Consider the following 18,226-nt stretch of genomic DNA (forward strand, 5'->3'; position numbering starts at 1 on the left):
TACCTTTGGGAGCCTATCCTGAGCTATAGCCACATCCGCAGCCTGGGGCTTGGTTTGAGCCTTGGCCTTTGGCCAGCAAAGCCTGAGACCCTTAGTAATATGAGCATGAGCATGTTTCCCAGACTTGGGATGAGTAATGTAGGCAAGTTGATTGAGCTTGCGGCTGCTCCCCTTTAGGATCTTGGTCTTGATTTCCTGGGACATTATGAGAGCCTTGACAGCCTCTGTACATGTGCTCATGGTCTTAGTGGTGTTGATCTGCATCTTCTTCAGGCCCTTTTGGGACAGGGGAAGGGGTGGGGCAGAAGGCGAAGAGAGAGAGAAAGAGAGAGAGAGATATTTGTTGTTCCACTTCTTTATGGATTCATTGGTTGATTCTTGTATGTGCCCTGACTGGGGATCAAACCCTCAACCTTGGCGTATTGGGGTGATGCTCTAGTTGAGCTACCTGGCCAGGGCTTCTTTAGATCCTTCTTGTTCTTGGAAAAGTGAATGTTCCTCAGGAACTTGGGTCCACACCCTTAAGAGATTTGTGTATTTGTGATTGGGGTTTCTTGATTCCATTTCTATGCCATTTTCAGGGATGATTGTGCATGGTGTGGTTCTTGGATTTGGCCATATCTGTATGGGTCCCAAGTGCTCTTGGGAGCCCATAGCTCCCAAAGCACTTGGGACCAGAAGAGAAAGAGCAAAGCTAGTTCATAATATGCTGTTTTACATGATATATTGAAATTAGCAAAAGGAAAACAGTTTAGAACTCTCAGGTGTCTTCTGTTTCACATTTTTTAATGACGTGATTTGATTGAAACTCCCTAGGGCCTAGGGTATATTTATCATGCTTCTCAGTGTGTTTGCTGTCTTATGATTTTTGTAGTTACCCTTTTCTCCTATTTATTTTGGAACTGGTTGAGTTATGAATAACTAGTTCAGACATTTGTTTTAAGCTGTTTCAAATGGAAAAGAATAGGTTGTAAGAAGAGCTAATGCAAGTATGGGGAAGTTTACTTTTATTGAAGTTCATTTTCTCACATATAACAGGTTCCTCTAGTACCTTGGTTTGCTGCTTTTAGGGTGCTGTGTGAACACTTGGAGCAGGGGTCCCCAAATTACGGCCTGCGGCCCCCTGAGGCCATTTTCCGGCCCCCACCGCACTTCCTGAAGGGGCACCTCTTTCATTGGTGGTCAGTGAGAGGAGCATAGTTCCCATTGAAATACTGGTCAGTTTGTTGATTTAAATTTACTTGTTCTTTATTTTAAATATTATATTTGTTCCCGTTTTGTTTTTTTACTTTAAAATAAGGTATGTGCAGTGTGCATAGGGATTTGTTCATAGTTTTTTTTATAGTCCGGCCCTCCAACGGTCTGAGGGACAGTGAACTGGCCCCCTGTGTAAAAAGTTTGGGGACCCCTGACCTGGAGGATACATGACAGAAGGAGGAGGGACTAAAGGAGCTATCTGTGCAGGGCCAGTAAGGGGAGAAATGATCTTTCTGCTTGTGTAGGAGTAAGAAATTTCTTTCCTCTTAAATGGATAGGGTCTGACCTTTTTCTTATGAATTACAGAAAATTAAGTTTGGACTCTGGGCTATAGAATCAAACTCACTTTGAAAATCTTCCCTTTTGGCTTCATCAGACTCATTATTACCTAAAGGAAAAAATACATGATGCATTTTGTTCATGTATTTTAAAAAAATAATGATCTGTTTGAATTTTTTGTCAAGGAATTTGGTATTATAGAGAAAACATGAGCTTTGAAACTTGAGGCAAATCAGAATTAGCTTTTCGACTTAGCTTCTGGTGATTTCCCTAGGCAAGTTCTTAGTTCTTTCAATCTTTCCTCATCTATAAAATGTGGATATTGCTATCTAATTCACAGCTTTTCTTTTTCGTTACTTTATTATTTTATTTTTAAAGATTTTATGGAGATGGGAGGGGGGAGTGAGGACTATCAATTCATCGTTGCTTCACTTTAGTTGTTGCTTGTCGTATGTGCCGTGACTGGGCAAGCCTAGGGTTTCAAACTGCGACCTCAGCATTCCAGGTTGCCGCTTTATTCACTGCGCCACCACAGACCAGGCTTTTTTTTTTTTTTTTTTTCATTTTTCCGAAGCTGGAAACGGGGAGGCAGTCAGACAGACACCTGCATGCGCCCGACCGGGATCCATCCGGCATGCCCACCAGGGGGCGATGCTCTGCCGCATCCAGAGCCATTCCAGTGCCTGAGGCAGAGGCCACAGAGCCGTCCCCAGTGCCCGGGCCATCTTTGCTCTGATGGAGCCTTGGCTGCAGGAGGAGAAGAGAGAGACAGAGAGGAAGGAGAGGGGGAGGGGTGGAGAAGCAGATGGGCGCTTCTCCTGTGTGCCCTGGCCAGGAATCGAACCCGAGACTCCTGCACACCAGGCCGACGCTCCACCGCTGAGCCAACTGGCCAGGGCCAGGCTTTTTTTTTTTTTAAGTGAGAGGAGGGGAGATAGACTCCCATATGCACCCCGACCAGGATCTACCAGGCAACCCCCATCTGGGGCCAGTTGAATCAGCCAAGCTATCCTCAGCACCTGGGCCAGCATTGGAACCAATCAATCGAGCCACTGGCTGTGGGTGGGTAAGAAGGAGAAAAGGAAGAGGGGGGGTGGGGAGATAAGTAGATAGATGGTTGCTCCTCCTGAGTGCCCTGACTGGGGATGGAACCTGGGATGTCCACATGCCTGGCCAACATTCTATCCATTGAGCCAACCTTCCAGGGCTTTTTTTTTTTTTTCACTTAAAAAATTACCAAGTGAGCAGCATAAAATTGTATAAAAAGGTAATTATATCTCGTTTTGCCCCCCCTTAGCCTCATAACTGGTCTGTTGTAATATCTTTATACTCTTCTGTGTATACAGATACACAAAAGTTTGAGAGATGTCCTCCATTCTCTAAGGCCTAGTATCTAATATGCCCAAATATTTTTGTTCACCAGTTGAGTTGTGCTCTTGACAAGTGTCAATTGTGTTAGTTCCCAAACCAGTGTGTGCTGTTTATATTTGTCATATAAATATATCACATAAGTCAATAAAATAGCAAAGGAAAAAAGTTTTTGTTTATCTGAAAACTAAGTTAAATGTTTCAGAAAGGCTCTAGGGGGCAAGTTGCTGAAAGACTGCTGTACATGTAGGTATGGGCAAGGCAGGTGTCAAGGTGTCTTTGGGGAACAGCATTGAGGTAAGGGTTGTGCACTTACTACTCAGCAAGTGTTCGCGGTTGCACTCCACTTCAAGAAATCAAATTAGCCTGACCAGGCGGTGGCGCAGTGGATAGAGCGTCGGACTGGGATGCAGAGGACCCGGGTTCGAGACCCTGAGGTCGCCAGCTTGAGCGCGGGCTCATCTGGTTTGATGAAAAGCCCACCAGCTTGAACCCAAGGTCGCTGGCTCCAGCAAGGGGTTACTCGGTCTGCTGAAGGCCCGTGGTCAAGGCACGTATGAGAGAGCAATCAATGAACAACTAAGGTGTTGCAATGCGCAATGAAAAACTAATGATTGATGCTTCTCATCTCTCTCCGTTCCTGTCTGTCTGTCCCTGTCTATCCCTCTCTCTGACTTACTCTCTGTCTCTGTAATAAATAAATAAATAAATAAATAAATAAAAATTAAAAAAAAAATCAAATTAGTGTCCTAGGGATATGGTTTATGCTAGAAACACTTCAAAGAATCAGTGGAGCCCTGGCCAGGTATTGGCTGGTTAGAGCGTCATTCTGATACTCCAAAGGTTGCGGGTTCGACCTGGCTAGAACACATACAAGAATCAACCAGTGAATGAGTAGTAAGTTCTTTCTCTCTCTTTCTCCCTCCCTTACTCTCTCTCTAAAATCAGTAAATAAATTTTTCAAAAAGCATGTCAGCGAACCCATTCCCTAAAGAATAGAATAGGCTTTCATCAGAAGATTGCTGCATAAATGTGTATGCTTTATATTTAAATGAAGTATTTAATGTATGTAATATTTTTATTCCTTTCTTTAAGTGACTTTTTTTTTTTTTTGGTATTTTTCTGAAGTTGGAAACGGGGAGGCAGTCAGACAGACTCCCACATGTGCCCGACCGGGATCCACTCCACACGCCCACCAGGGGGCGATGCTCTGCCCATCCGGGGCGAGGCTCTCTTGCAACCAGAGCCATTCTAGCGCCTGAGGCAGGGGCCACAGAGCCATCCTCAGTGCCTGGGCCAACTTTTGCTCCAATGGAGCCTCGGCTGCGGGAGGGGAAGAGAAAGACAAGAGAGGAAGGAGAGGGGGAGGGGTGGAGAAGCAGATGGGCGCTTCTCCTGTGTGCCCTGGCCGGCAATCGAACCCGGGACTCCTGCACGCCAGGCCGACGCTCTACCATTGAGCTAACCAGCCAGGGCTTAAGTGACTTTTATTTATTAGTATTTTTTATTTTAGAAGAAGGGAGGGAGAGAGAAAGAAACATTGATTTGTTGTTCCACTTATTTATTCATTCATTGGTTGATTGTTGTATGTGCCCTGACCAGTAATTAAACATGCAAGCTAGTCTGACTGGTGGCAGCACAGTGGATAAAGCATCAGCCTGGTCCCAGGTCCTAAACCCCGAGGTGGCTGGCTTGAGCACAGGCTCATCTGGCTTGCATGCAGGCTCGCCAGTTTGAGCATGGGATCACAGACATGATCCATGGTCGCTTGCTGGTCAAGGCATGTATGAAAATCATTCAGTAAACAACTAAAGTGCTGCAACCACAAGTTGATGCTTCTCATCTCTCTCCTTGCCTGTCTCCCTCTCTCAAACAAACAAACAGAAACTGGCTACCTTGGCATATCAGGATGACACTGTAACCAACTGAGCTACCCTGCCAGGGCCTTTATCAGCTTTTTAATTAATTGGATGGTTATAGATCCCATTCTCAGGGAGTAAGAGAGCTTTGTTCGCTGTCTTACTGAGATAGAATCATATTATACTTACGAAAGTCAGTGTACAGTAAATGGCCATAAAGACTGGCTTTGGAGTAAGACAGCATGGATTTGAACCCTAGCTTTTCCAATTACATTAAGTCCTCACTTAATATTGATAGGTTCTGCGACTTTAAGTGAAATGACAAATAATGAAATTATTTTTCCCACAGACTAATGGAGATAAACAAGAGTTAAGTTCCTATAGCATCTCATCAACTGTTATAATGAAATGCAGTTGAATGAAACATTGCTGCAGACATGATGTACTAACTTTGTGACCTTGGGCAAGCTACTTAACGTCTCTGCCTTAGTTTCTTCATCTGTCCACTGATATTAGCTACCTCCTGGGTTGTTTCAGACATTATACTCGATCTTAGCCAAAAGGCCGAAAAGCGATGTTTCAGACATTGATTAAAGGTTAGTAGAGCACTGGCAAATATGAAGCACTTGAATGTTATACATTATTAAAATTATTTGTAGGCCCTGGCCGGTTGGCTCAGTGGTAGAGCGTCGGCCTGGCGTGCGGAAGTCCCGGGTTCGATTCCCGGCCAGGGCACACAGGAGAAGCGCCCATCTGCTTCTCCACCCCTCCCCCTCTCCTTCCTCTCTGTCTCTCTCTTCCCCTCCCGCAGCCGAGGCTCCATTGGAGCAAAGATGGCCCGGGCGCTGGGGATGGCTCCTTGGCCTCTGCCCCAGGCGCTAGAGTGGCTCTGGTCGCAACAGAGCGACGCCCCGGAGGGGCAGAGCATCGCCCCCTGGTGGGCGTGCTGGGTGGATCCCGGTCAGGCGCATGCAGGAGTCTGTCTGACTGTCTCTCCCCGTTTCTAGCTTCAGAAAAATACAAAAAAAAAAAAAAAAAGGCCCTGGCCGGTTGGCTCAGCGGTAGAGCGTCGGCCTAGCGTGCGGAGGACCCGGGTTCGATTCCCGGCCAGGGCACACAGGAGAAGCGCCCATTTGCTTCTCCACCCCTCCGCTGCGCTTTCCTCTCTGTCTCTCTCTTCCCCTCCCGCTGCCAAGGTTCCATTGGAGCAAAGATGGCCCGGGCGCTGGGCATGGCTCTGTGGCCTCTGCCTCAGGCGCTAGAGTGGCTCTGGTCGCAACATGGCGACACCCAGGATGGGCAGAGCACCGCCCCCTGGTGGGCAGAGCGTCGCCCCTGGTGGGCGTGCCGGGTGGATCCCGGTCGGGCGCATGCGGGAGTCTGTCTGACTATATCTCCCTGTTTCCAGCTTCAGAAAAATGGAAAAAAAAAAAGTTATTTGTAGTGTTAGTAGACAAGACAAGGTGGACAATCAGCTTGTTTTCAGTTTTGGGTTTCTTATAAATAATGCTGTAGCAAATATCCTTGTATATATACCTTTATCCCATTCTCAAGCAGTCTTTATTTGCCACCTACATGTGCTGGTTATAGTTAGAGGCACAGGATAATACAGTATTAAGTGTAATTCTTACTCTTGTGGAACTTGCATTTCAGTGGGAGGAGACCAGGAAGAGTCAGACTAAGTGAAATGTCTGTTATGTTAGATCAGGGGTCAGGAACCTTTTTGGCTGAGAGAGTCATGAACGCCATATATTTTAAAATGTAATTCCGTGAAAGCCATACAACAACCCGTGTACATTACGCATTATCCAATAAAAATTTGGTGTTGTCCTGGAGGACAGCTGTGATTGGCTCCAGCCACCCGCAACCATGAACATGAGCAGTAGGAAATGAATGGATTGTAATACATGAGAATGTTTTATATTTTAACATTTTTTTAAAGATTTTATTTATTCCTTATAGAGAAGGGGGAGAGAGAGAGACAGAGAAGGGGGGAGGAGCAGGAAGCATCAACTCCCATATGTGCCCAGAACAGGCAAGCCCAGGGTTCTGAAATGGCAACCGCAGCGTTTCCAGGTTGTTTTATCCACTGCGCCACCACAGGTCAGGCACATTATTTTTTTATTAAAGATTTGTCTGCGAGCCAGATGCAGCCATCAAAAGAGCCACATCTGGCTCGCAAGCCATAGGTTCCTGACCCCTGTGTTAGATGGTGACACGTGCTGTAGAGAGAAGTAAAGTAAGGAATTTTGAGAAGAGTGTTTTATTTTAAGTAGGGTCATCAGGGGAACGTCTCACTGAGAAAGTGTCATTTGTGTGAAAACCTGAAGGAGGTGTGAAGTAAATCAGGATTCCAAGTTGAGGGATAGGGTGTGTAGGAGCCCTACGACATGCTTATGGACCTTGTTTGGGAATGGCACGGAGGCCTGTGTGGCTAGAACTGAGAGTGAGAGAAGAAAGTATTAGGGGATAAGGTCAGAGATTTGAAGTCATGGAAGGCCTTACACTATTGTTAGGATTTTTTTAGTTTTTTGTGTTTTTTTTTTCTTCAAAATTTATTTCTTTATTCAGTTTAGAGAAGAGAGACAGAGAGAGAGAGAGACAGAGAGAGAGAAGAGGGGTGAGAAGCAGGAAGCATCAACTCCCACACATGCCTTGACCAGGCAAGCCCAGGGTTTTGAACTGGTGACCTCAGCATTCCAGGTCGACGCTTGATCAGTGGACCACAGGTCAGGCGGGATATTTTTAGTTTTAACTCTGAGGTAAGATGGGTGCCATGGAAGAGTTTGAGTAATGACAGGATTTATGATTATTAGGGTTACTCTGGGTATTTTCTTGAGGATAGCCTGCGCAAGATAAGGATGTGGTAGGGAGACCAATTAGGGGACTTCTGCAGTGATCCAGGACTGCTGAAGCCAGGATGAAGGAGGAAGTAAGGATGAAGAGGAGCTGGATTCTGAATATACAGTGTTCCCCTTATCCGAGGGCATACACTCCAAGACCACCAGTAGATCCTGCAGATAGCTCTTCTTTGGTACTATTATTAAGTAAAATAAAGGTTACTTGACACAAGCACTGTGATACTGCAGGGACAGCTTTAAGACAGCTACTAAATGACTAATATATATACATCATGGATATGTTGGATAAAGGGATGATTCATGTCCCAGGTCGGACAAATGGCACAAGTGCAAGATTTTACCACACTGCTCAGAATAACACACAATTTAAAACGTATGTATTGTTCTGGAGTTTTACATGTAATATTTTCAGATGTAACCAAAACTGGAAAGTGAAACCCCAGGTAAGAGGGAACTACTGTATATATTAAGAAGAAAAGATTAGAGAAGCTGAACTGTGGAGCACTTCAGTCTTTAGCATTCTGAGGATATAATGAGGACCGAGCAAAGGAGAAAGTGGTAGGTGAGGTAGGAGGAAAACCAGTATTTGTCCTGGACTTCAAAGTGAAGTAACTTGGCCCTGGCCAGTTGGCTCAGTGGTAGGGCGTCGGCCTGGCGTGCAGAAGTCCTGGGTTTGATTCCCGGTCAGGGCACACAGGAGAAGTGCCCATCTGCTTCTCCACCCCTCCCCCTCTCCTTCCTCTCTGTCTCTCTCTTCCCCTCCCGCAGCCGAGGCTCCAATGGAGCAAAGATGGCCCGGGCGCTGGGGATGGCTCCTTGGCCTCCGCCCCAGGCGCTAGAGTGGCTCTGGTCGCGACAGAGCGACGCCCCGGAGGGGCAGAGCATCGCCCCCTGGTGGGCGTGCCGGGTGGATCCTGGTCAGGCGCATGCAGGAGTCTGTCTGACTGTCTCTCCCCGTTTCCAGCTTCAGGAAAATACAAAAAAAAAAGAAAAAAAAAAAGTGAAGTAACTTGAGGAATGAGAGCAGATCTTTGGATTTACATTTTGGGGGGTCATTGGTGACCTTGACCATTATTTAAGAGGTAATACAAGTATTCCCTGGCATGTGGAAGGTTTGCTTTCTGGCCAAGTTGGTTGCAGAATAAGAGTCGAGATTTTAAGGCCCTGGCCGGTTGGCTCACTGGTAAAGCGTCCCAGGCGTGTGAAAGTCCCAGGTTCGATTCCCAGTTAGGGCACACAGGAGAAGTGCCCATCTGTTTCTCCACCCTTCCCCCTCTCCTTCCTCTCTCTCTCCTCCTCCCACAGCCAAGGCTCCATTGAAACAAAGTTGGCCCCGGGTGCTGAGGATTGCTCCATGGCTTCTGCCTCAGGCACTCGAATGGCTCCAGCCACAAAGGAGCAACACCCCAGATGGGCAGAGCATCGCCCCCAAGTGGGCATGCTGAGTGGATCTCAGGTGCATATGGGAGTCTGTCTGCCACCCCCTGCCCCACAACCCCCCTTTCTCACTTTCTCACTTCAGAAAATTCCAAAAAAAAAGGTGCTGATTTTGAGATTGAATCCCATTGTTCCATAAACTCCTGGTTACAGATGAGATTGAGTTTATTTTGTCTCTTAATAGTTATTGTGTAAATTGTCTATCATTTTTCATTTTCTATTTGATTATTTGACATTTTTTTTTATCAAATTGTGGGAATTCTTTGTTGTTAGAAAGGCATATTGGTTGTGTATAGCAAATATTTCCCTTCATGTCATTATTTATCTTTGATTTTGTTTTCTTTTTCATTTAATATTTGTTTAAAAATTGTTAGCAAGTTGGCATTTTTTTCCAACTTTTGCTTAAATCTTTTTTTTGTGTGTGTGACAGAGACAGAGAAGGACAGAAAGGGACAGACAGACAGGAAGGGAGAGAGATGAGAAGCATCAGTTCCTTGTTACGGCACCTTCGTTGTTCGTTGATTGCTTTCTCATATGTTCCTTGACCCCAGGGTGCTACAGCAGACTGAGTGACCTCTTGCTCAAGTCAGTGACCTTGGGCTCAAGCTGGTGAGCTTTGCTCAAACCAGATAAGCCCATGCTCAAGCCAGTGACCTTGAGGTTTCAAACCTGGATCCTCTGTGTCCCAGTCTGACTCTCTATCCACTGCACCACCGCCTGGTCAGGCTTTTTCCGACTTTTGGATTTTCTGATTTATTTAAGATTGCCTTCCACTTAATGAAGTGTATAAATATTCTCTTGTTGTCTTCAAAATATTTTATAGCTTTCTTTTTATTTTTTTTTATTATTTTTTTTATTTTTTTACAGAGACAGAGAGTGAGTCAGAGAGAGGGATAGACAGGGACAGACAGACAGGAATGGAGAGAGATGAGAAGCATCAATCATTAGTTTTTCATTGCACGTTGCGACAACTTAGTTGTTCATTGATTGCTTTCTCATACGTGCCTTGACCGCGGGCCTTCAGCAGACCGAGTAACCCCTTGCTGGAGCCAGCGACCTTGGGTTCAAGCTGGTGACCTCGGGGTCTCAAACCTGGGTCTCCCGCATCCCAGTCCAACGCTCTATCCACTGCGCCACCGCCTGGTCAGGCTATAGCTTTCTTTTTAAATTGGATTTTTAATCCATGGGGAATTTTTTTTATATATATATGAGGTAAGAACCGAACTTCACTTCTGGAAAAGACTAAATGGGTTAGCTGGAAAATCTTCCTCTCCCTGTACTGATTTTTTTAAAGAGAGAGAGACAGGAAGGGGGAGAGATAAGAATCATCAGCTTGTAGTTGCAGCACCTTAGTTGTTCATTGATTGCTTCTCATATGTGCCTTGACCTGGGGAAGGTGCTCCATGGAGCCAGTGACCCCTTGTCCAAGCCAGCGACCTTGGGTTCAAGCCAGCAACCTTGGGTTTCAACCCAGTGATTATGGGATCATGTTGATGATCCCACACTCAAGCTGAGGATCCCGCGCTCAAGCTGGTGAGCTTGCGGTCAAGCCGGCAACCTTGGGGCTTTGAACCTGGGACCTTACCTTGGCGTCCCATGTCAACACTCTGTCCACTGCACCACCACCATCAGGCTAGTTTTTTTTTTTTTTTTTAATTTATTTTTATTTATTGATTTTTAGAGGGGGGGGAGAGAGAGAGAGAGAGAAAGGGGAGGAGCAGGAAGCATCAACTCCCATATGTGCCTTGACCGGGCAAGCCCAAGGTTTCGAACCGGCAACCTCAGTGTACCAGGTCGACGCTTTATCCCACTGCGCCACCACAGGTCAGGCCCATCAGGCTAGTTTTAATTTACTTTTTCCATATGAGTAAGGTTGATCAACTTTTTATATATTTAAAGGACACTTCAGTTTGTTTTTTTATGATAGTTCACTTTTTCTTGCCCACTTTTCTATCTGGTTGTCCTTTTTATTCTCTATTTTTTTTTTCTTTTCCAAGTGAAAGGACGGGAGATAGAGGGACAGACTCCCTCATGTGCTCCAACTAGGATCCCTCTGGCAACCCCCATCTGGGACCGACGTTCAGCCCATCTAGAGCCATGCTTGCAACTCAGCTATTTTTTTTTTAGCACCTGAGGCAGAGGCTTTACAGAGCCATTCTCAGCTCTTGGGGCCTCTGTACTCAAACCAACCGAGCCATGGCTGCAGGAGGGGAAGAAAGAGAAGGGGAGGGGAAACAGTGAAGAAGCAAATGATCATTTCTGTGTGCCCTGACTAGGAATTGAACCCAGGACATCCACATGCCAGGCCAACCCTCTACTGCTGAGCCAATGGGCTAGGTCTGTCTTCTCTATTTTTAAAAACTCTTATGTATTAGTAATATTAACCCTTTGTCTAGATTTTAAAAGAATGCTATAATACCAACATATCTTTTGACTGCAAAAGGATGAAGTTAGAAATGATTAGCAGAAGTAAAACCAGAAAATTCACGGATTTGTGTATGTTAAAGAATACATTCTTGGCCCTGGCCAGTTGGCTCAGTGGTAGAGCGTCGGCCTGGCGTGCAGGAGTCCCAGGTTCAATTCCCGGCCAGGGCACACAGGAGAAGTGCCCATCTGCTCCACCCCTCCCCCTCTCTTTCCTCTCTGTCTCTCTCTTCCCCTCCCACAGCCAAGGCTCCATTGGAGCAAAGTTGGCCCGGGCACTGAGGATGGCTCTGTGGCCTCTGCCTCAGGTGCTAGAATGGCTCTGGTTGCAACAGAGCGACGCCCCAGATGGGCAGAGCGTTGCCCCCTGGTGGGCATGCCGTGTGGATCCCGGTCGGGCGCATGCGGGAGTCTGTCTGACTGCCTCCCTGTTTCCAACTTCAGAAAAATACAAAAAAAAAAAAAAAAAAAAGAATACATTCTTAAGCGACCAATGGATCACAGAAGTAATCCAAAGAAAATTAGAAAATAGCAGAGAGACAAATGAAAATGAAAACGCAACATGCCAAAACTTACAGGACACAGCATGAAGTGCTAAGGGGGGAAATTTATAGCTATTAAACACTTAATGTATTTCCCCATGTATATGACGCACCTTAATTTTAGGACCCGAAATTTGAAAAAAAAAAAGTCTTACATAAAGTTATTAAACCCAAGTTTTATTCATCATAAAATTCATACAACTCCTCATCACTGTCAAAACTCCCAACCATTAGCTTGTCCTCACCTGTGTGTGATGACAGTCACTGTCTTCAACAATGAGCACAAAAACAAGCGTGAAAAATTGGGTAATGCAAGGAAAAAATATCTACAACCACTGTATAAGATGCACCCAGTTTTTAGACCCCCAATTTTTTTAAGGGGTGTATCTTATACATGGGGAAATGTGGTACATTAAAAATAACAAAGATCTCAAACAGCAACTTAAGGAAATGGAAAAAGACGAGAAAATGCAATTCAGAGCTAGTAGAAGGAAGGAAATAATAAAGATTAGAGCCTAGATAAACAAAATACAGAATAGAAATTAATGAAACCAAAGGTTGGTTCTTTGAAAAGATCAACAAAATTGACAAACCTTTGGCTAAATGGACTAAGAAAAAAAGATGCAAATTACTAAAATCAGAAATGAAAATAGAGACATTATTGTCAATTCTACAGAAATAAAAATTAAAAGAAAATACTGTGGCCTTGGCTGGGTAGCTTAGTTGGTTAGAGTGTCATTCTGAGATACCAAAGTTGCAGGTTCAGTCCCTGGTCTGGGCACATATAAGAAGCAACCAATGAATATCTAAATAAGTGGAACAACAAATTAATGTTTCTCTCCCTCTCTCCTTTCTTCTCTAAAATCAATAAAAGAAAAGTTTTTTTAAAAGAGAGTATGTACCGCCTGACCAGGTGGTGGCGCAGTGGATAGAGCATCAGATTGGAATGTGGAAGACCCAGGTTCGAGACCCAGGTCTCTGGCTTGAGCAAGGGGTCACTGGGTCTGCTATAGCCCCCCGGCCAAGGCACATATGAGAAATCAATCAATGAACAACTAAGGAGCCGCAAGGAAGAATTGATGTTTCTCATCTCTTTCCCTTCCTGTCTGTCTGTCCCTCTCTCTGACTCTCTGTCTCTGCCACAAAAAAATAAAAATAAAAAATAAAGAGAGTACGTACTATGAATAATTGTATGTCAACAAATTGGATAACCTAGGTAAGATGGACAAATTCCTAGGGACACAAAATCTACCAAGACTAAATCATAAAGAATACAAATTCTGAATAGACATATATAACTAGTAAGGAGATCAAATCCGTAATCAAAGCCTTGGAGCTGATGGCTTCACTGGTAAAGTCTACCAGTTACTTGAAGAACTAATTCTAGTTCTTCACAAATTTATTCAAAATACCGAAGAGAAGGGAACACATTCTAACTCAATCTATGGGCAAGCATTACCCTGATACCAAAGCCAGATAAAGACAGTGCAAGAAAACTACAGACCAGTACCCCTTATGAACATTGATGTAAAACTTCTCAACAAAATACTAGCAAATTAAATTCAGCAGTATGTATAGTATAATAAAGGGATTATACACTGTGACCAAGCAAGGTTTATTCTTGGAATGTAAGGATGGTTCAACATACGAAAATCTAGCCCTGACCACATACCTCGTTTGGTTAGAATCTTGTCTGTCTCAGTCTGCCAAGGTTGCAGATTTGATCTCTGGTCAGGGCATATGCAAGAATCAGCCAATGAATAAATAAATGGAATAAGTTGATATTTCTCTCTTTCTCCCTCACTTTCTAAAATCCATAAACAAAATTTTTTTTTAAATCATGAAAATTGGCCCTGGCTGGTTGGCCAGTGGTAGAGCATCAACCCAACTTACAGAAGTTCCAGGTTCAATTCCCTGTCAGGGTACACAGGAGCAGTGACTATCTGCTTCTCTCCTCCCCCTTCTCTCTCTCTCTCTCCCTGCAGCCATGGCTCAACTGATTTGAGCATGTCGGCCCCAGGCGCTGAGGACTGCTTTGCAGAGTCTTTGCCTCAGGAACTGAAAATTGCTGGGTTGCGAGCATCAGCCCCAGATGGGTAGAGTATCGACCCCAGATGGGGGTTGCCGGGTGGATCCCAGTTGGGTGCGGGAATCTATATCACTTATCTCCCCTCCTTTCACTTAAGAAAATAAAACAAATAGCCCTGACCTGTGGTGGCACAGTGGATAAAGCGTCGACCTGGAATGCTGAGGTTGCCGGTTCGAAATGCTGGGCTTGCCTGCCCAAGGCACATATGAGAAGCAACTACAAGGAGTTGATGCTTCCCATTTCCCCACCTCTCTCTCTCCTCTCTCTCAAATCAATAAAAAAAAAAGAAATCTTAAAAAAAAAAAAATCAGGAATTTCCAAAAGGGAGATTTGGTATGTAGCATTTGTCAGTTTTATTTGACAGCAAACTCATTGTCAACAGAGCTAAACTATACCAATAAACTGTTGACCCTGGGCATAAAGGCAAGCGGTTTAATATACATCTGTGAGCTGATATTTAGCTATGAGAAAGTATAATGAAGAAAGAAGAACCCTGGCTGGTTGGCTCAGTGGTAGAGCATCGGTCTGGCATGAAGATGTCCTGGCTTTGATTCCCAGTCAGGGCACACAGGAGAAGCAACCATCTGCTTCTCCACCCTTCCCCCTCTCCCTGCTCTCTTCCTCTCCTGCAGCCAAGGCTCCACTGGAGCAAGGTGGCCCAGGTGCTGCAGATGACACCGTGGCCTTGCCTCAGGTGCTAAAATAGCTATAGTTGCAATGAAGCAATAGCTCCAGATGGGCAGAGCATTACCCCCTAGTGGGGGCTTGCCGGGTGGATCCTGGTCGGGTGCATGCAGGAGTCTCTCTGCTTCCTCGCTTCTCACTTAAGAAAAATATATTAAAAAAAAAAAAAAAAGGCCCTGGCTGGTTGGCTCAGTGGTAGAGCATCGGCCTGGTGTGCAGGAGTCCCGGGTTCAATTCCCGGCCAGGGCACACAGGAGAAGCGCCCATCTGCTTCTCCACCCTTCCCCCTCTCCTTCCTCTCTGTCTCTCTTTTCCCCTCCCTCAGCCAAGGCTCCATTGGAGCAAAGTTGGCCCAGGCGCTGAGGATGGCTCCATGGCCTCTGCCTCAGGCGCTAGAATGGCCCTGGTTGCAACAGAGCATCGCCCCCTGGTGGGCATGCCGGGTGGATCCTGGTCGGGCGCATGCAGGAGTCTGTCTGCCTCCCCGTTTCCAACTTCAGAAAAATACAAAAAAAAAAAAAAAAAAGGAAAGAAAGACAAGACCAGGAATAAGAAAACTGGGCAGTTCTGCCAGCCTGATGCTCTGTGACTTGGGAAAGCTTGTTCACTCCACTAAGCCTCCGTTTCCTTTCGTGAAGAATGAGGGGTTAAATTGTTGTCGTCAACTTACTTTTACTCTTTAATGTGAAAATTCAAAAAATTCCAGACATTTTACTTTTTTTTTTTTAGTGAGGAGGGGAGATAGTGAGACAGACTCCTGCATGTGTCCTCACCAGGATCCACCCAGCAACCCTCATCTGGGGCCAATGCTCAAATCAATCAAGCTATTTTTAACACCTCGGGCTGACACTTGGACCAGCCAATCTACTGTCAGTTCCCAGGGCCAATACTCAAACCAGTCGAGCCACTGACTGCAGGAGGGGGAGAGGGAGGGGAAAAGAAACAGATAATTGCTTCTTTTGTGACCTCTGACCAGGAATCAATATTGGGACGTTCATACTCTGGGCTTTATCCACTAAGCAAACAGGTCAGGGCCAATATTTTACTTTCAATCAAATGAAAATCTGAAGTTTTCTGAATTGAGAATTTATTGAAAATTGGTTATTTTCTAATATGAGTTAAATAATAATATAAGGCAGTGTCACAAAGGAGGAGACAGCCTGGATTTTTGAGGTAGTTATTCTAGTTTTCAGTCTCAATTCCACCATTCATTCTAGACAGAGATATTATCAGACAAGGTACAAAACTTCTTGTAATCCTTGGCTTTCTTAGTAGTAGAAATGAAAGATTTATTACTTAGAGAGTGGGTGCTTATAAGTATTTATAAGAGTGGGAGGCTACTAGTATTTGGGAAATTATTAAATGCAAATAATAAAGATCTGAGTATAAGAATTTAAGTTATAGGTCAGAGGCTAGATATCATCACTTTACTTTCTGAAGGGACTTCATATTCCATTTCTCCTGTTGCTTCCAGAGAGGGCATGCTGCTTATTGCGTAAAGCAAAGCTATCTGTGTGGTGATAAGGAGAGAACAAAGATCCCTGGTTTTGCCAACTTTCTCTCTGGGAAAAACTGAAAACAAGTTAACACATGCATTCTCAACAAGCTGAAGTCAATAAGCCAACAGGAATTTAAGGAGTACTGAGGTTCAACTGAGATTTCACATCAACCTCCTACCGTACTAGTATAAACAGATGAGGTATGGAAAGAGAAACACTTCTTAGGAAAGCAGTCTAGTAATTAACTCGAATACCCAATCCCTATCCAAATAGTTAAACATTGGTTAAAACATTATATAATTGCCCTGGTAGGTGGCACAGTGGATAGAGCCTCACCCCAGAGCACCAAGGTTGCTGGTACAACCCTGGGGTTGCTGGCTTGACCCCAAGGTGGCCTATATAAGAATCAGTCAGTGGATATACAGCTAGGTGAAAGGAGTTGATGCATCTCTATCTCTCCATATCCCTTTCCCTCCCTTCCATTCTCTCTACAAAAAAAAACACAATTTATGGTTTGTGGTACTTTCAGTTGTGGGATTCAGCCAGTTTGCCCCGGTTCAGCAGAACCGATACCTAACTTTTTGTGGAGTTCGGCAAACTGGTTGTTAAAATGGCACCTTGTAATTAGGGTTCTCTCTAAGGTGGGCGTCTGGGCAGCCGCCCAATGTAGAAATTACAAATTTATGTACCTTTACTCTTATCTTTTTGTGTGTGTGTGTGTGGTGACAGAGACAGAGTCAAGAGAGAGGGACAGATAGGGACAGACAGACAGGAAGGGAGAGAGATGAAAAACATCAATTCTTCGTTGTGGCTCCTTAGTTGTTTACTGATTGCTTTCTCACATGTGCCTTGACCGCAGGCCTTCAGCGGACCGAGTAACCCCTTGCTCGAGCCAGCAACCTTGGGTCCAAGCTGGTGAGGCTTGCTCAAACCAAATGAGCCCGTGCTCAAGCTGGCGACCTCAGGGTCTCGAACCTGGGTCTTCTGCGGCCCAGTCTGATGCTCTATCCACTGAGCCACCGCCTGGTCAGGTCCTTTACTTTATCTTAATATTCATCTGTGCAACAGCATCTTGTAAGCAACCGTAGTAATTTAATGTTCCTTTGGTCTGTAGATGAAAAAAATTTGACAGAACTGTGCTTGTAATATTTATTCATTTCATAAAACTCACTATACCTTTGATGAAATGCTACATTTTAATTCCCTCGTGTCTGTTATTTCAGTAAATAAACATAAAGAGAAAAAGTGCCAAACAACCAGGGGGAGACAAGCTGTCATTGGAAATATCTTAATAGTTTTATTGTATTTTGTCAGGTGGTAGTTGTTTAATATCTTTTTGTTAATATTTTAAAATTCTTATGACATAATTTAGTTTTGTGTTCCTTTTTTATTATTTAAGTATTAAATGCATGAAATAATAAACTACCTTTTGGTATGTTCTTTTTTTATACTTAAAACGGTCATTAGGGCAGAGAACCAGTTGCTTAATTATTTGAATCCCACCACTGGATACTTCCCTTGAGTCATACTTAAGCAACAGATCAGTTGGGATAAAGAGTGGGTTGCCAAGTGGTTTGGCATCCTCTTCTTACTTGGGAAAGGAGGAAGTTAGATCAAGGTTGGAGTAAGAGAAGTGTCTAGAAGAGTTAACACACTTCCTCAAATTCTCCCTTCTGCCTTTTACTACATACTTAAAAGCTGATTGGGATTCAGGGTTTGGTTTTTTGTTTTGTTTTTGTCCTAAAGATAAATATTGCCCTTTTCCTACTAATGCTAGGAGTTATACTTTTTTTATTTTTTTTATTTTTCTGAAGCTGGAAACAGAGAGGCAGTCAGACAGACTCCCACATGCGTCCGACCAGGATCCACCTGGCATGCCCACCAGGGGGCGGTGCTCTGCCCATCTGGGGCGTCGCTCTGCCGCAAT

The 18,226-nt window shown here is 44.5% G+C and overlaps 1 protein-coding gene across 3 annotated transcripts in view; it reads left to right on the top strand.

The window, feature by feature from the left end:
• Positions 1-18,226, top strand: part of FAF2 (Fas associated factor family member 2) — an 80,480-nt gene that overhangs the window by 3,886 nt on the left and 58,368 nt on the right. Inside the window, exon 2 of one of the 3 annotated variants that reach the window (XM_066343920.1) lies at positions 14,013-14,123. The exons of the other annotated variants lie outside the window; for them this stretch is intronic. The gene's annotated coding sequence lies outside the window, so the exon portion shown is untranslated. The remainder of the gene's footprint in view (positions 1-14,012; positions 14,124-18,226) is intronic. 3 annotated transcript variants of the gene reach the window in all.

This window comes from Saccopteryx leptura, chromosome 6 (assembly GCF_036850995.1).
Source record: "Saccopteryx leptura isolate mSacLep1 chromosome 6, mSacLep1_pri_phased_curated, whole genome shotgun sequence".
Lineage (NCBI taxonomy): Eukaryota > Metazoa > Chordata > Mammalia > Chiroptera > Emballonuridae > Saccopteryx > Saccopteryx leptura.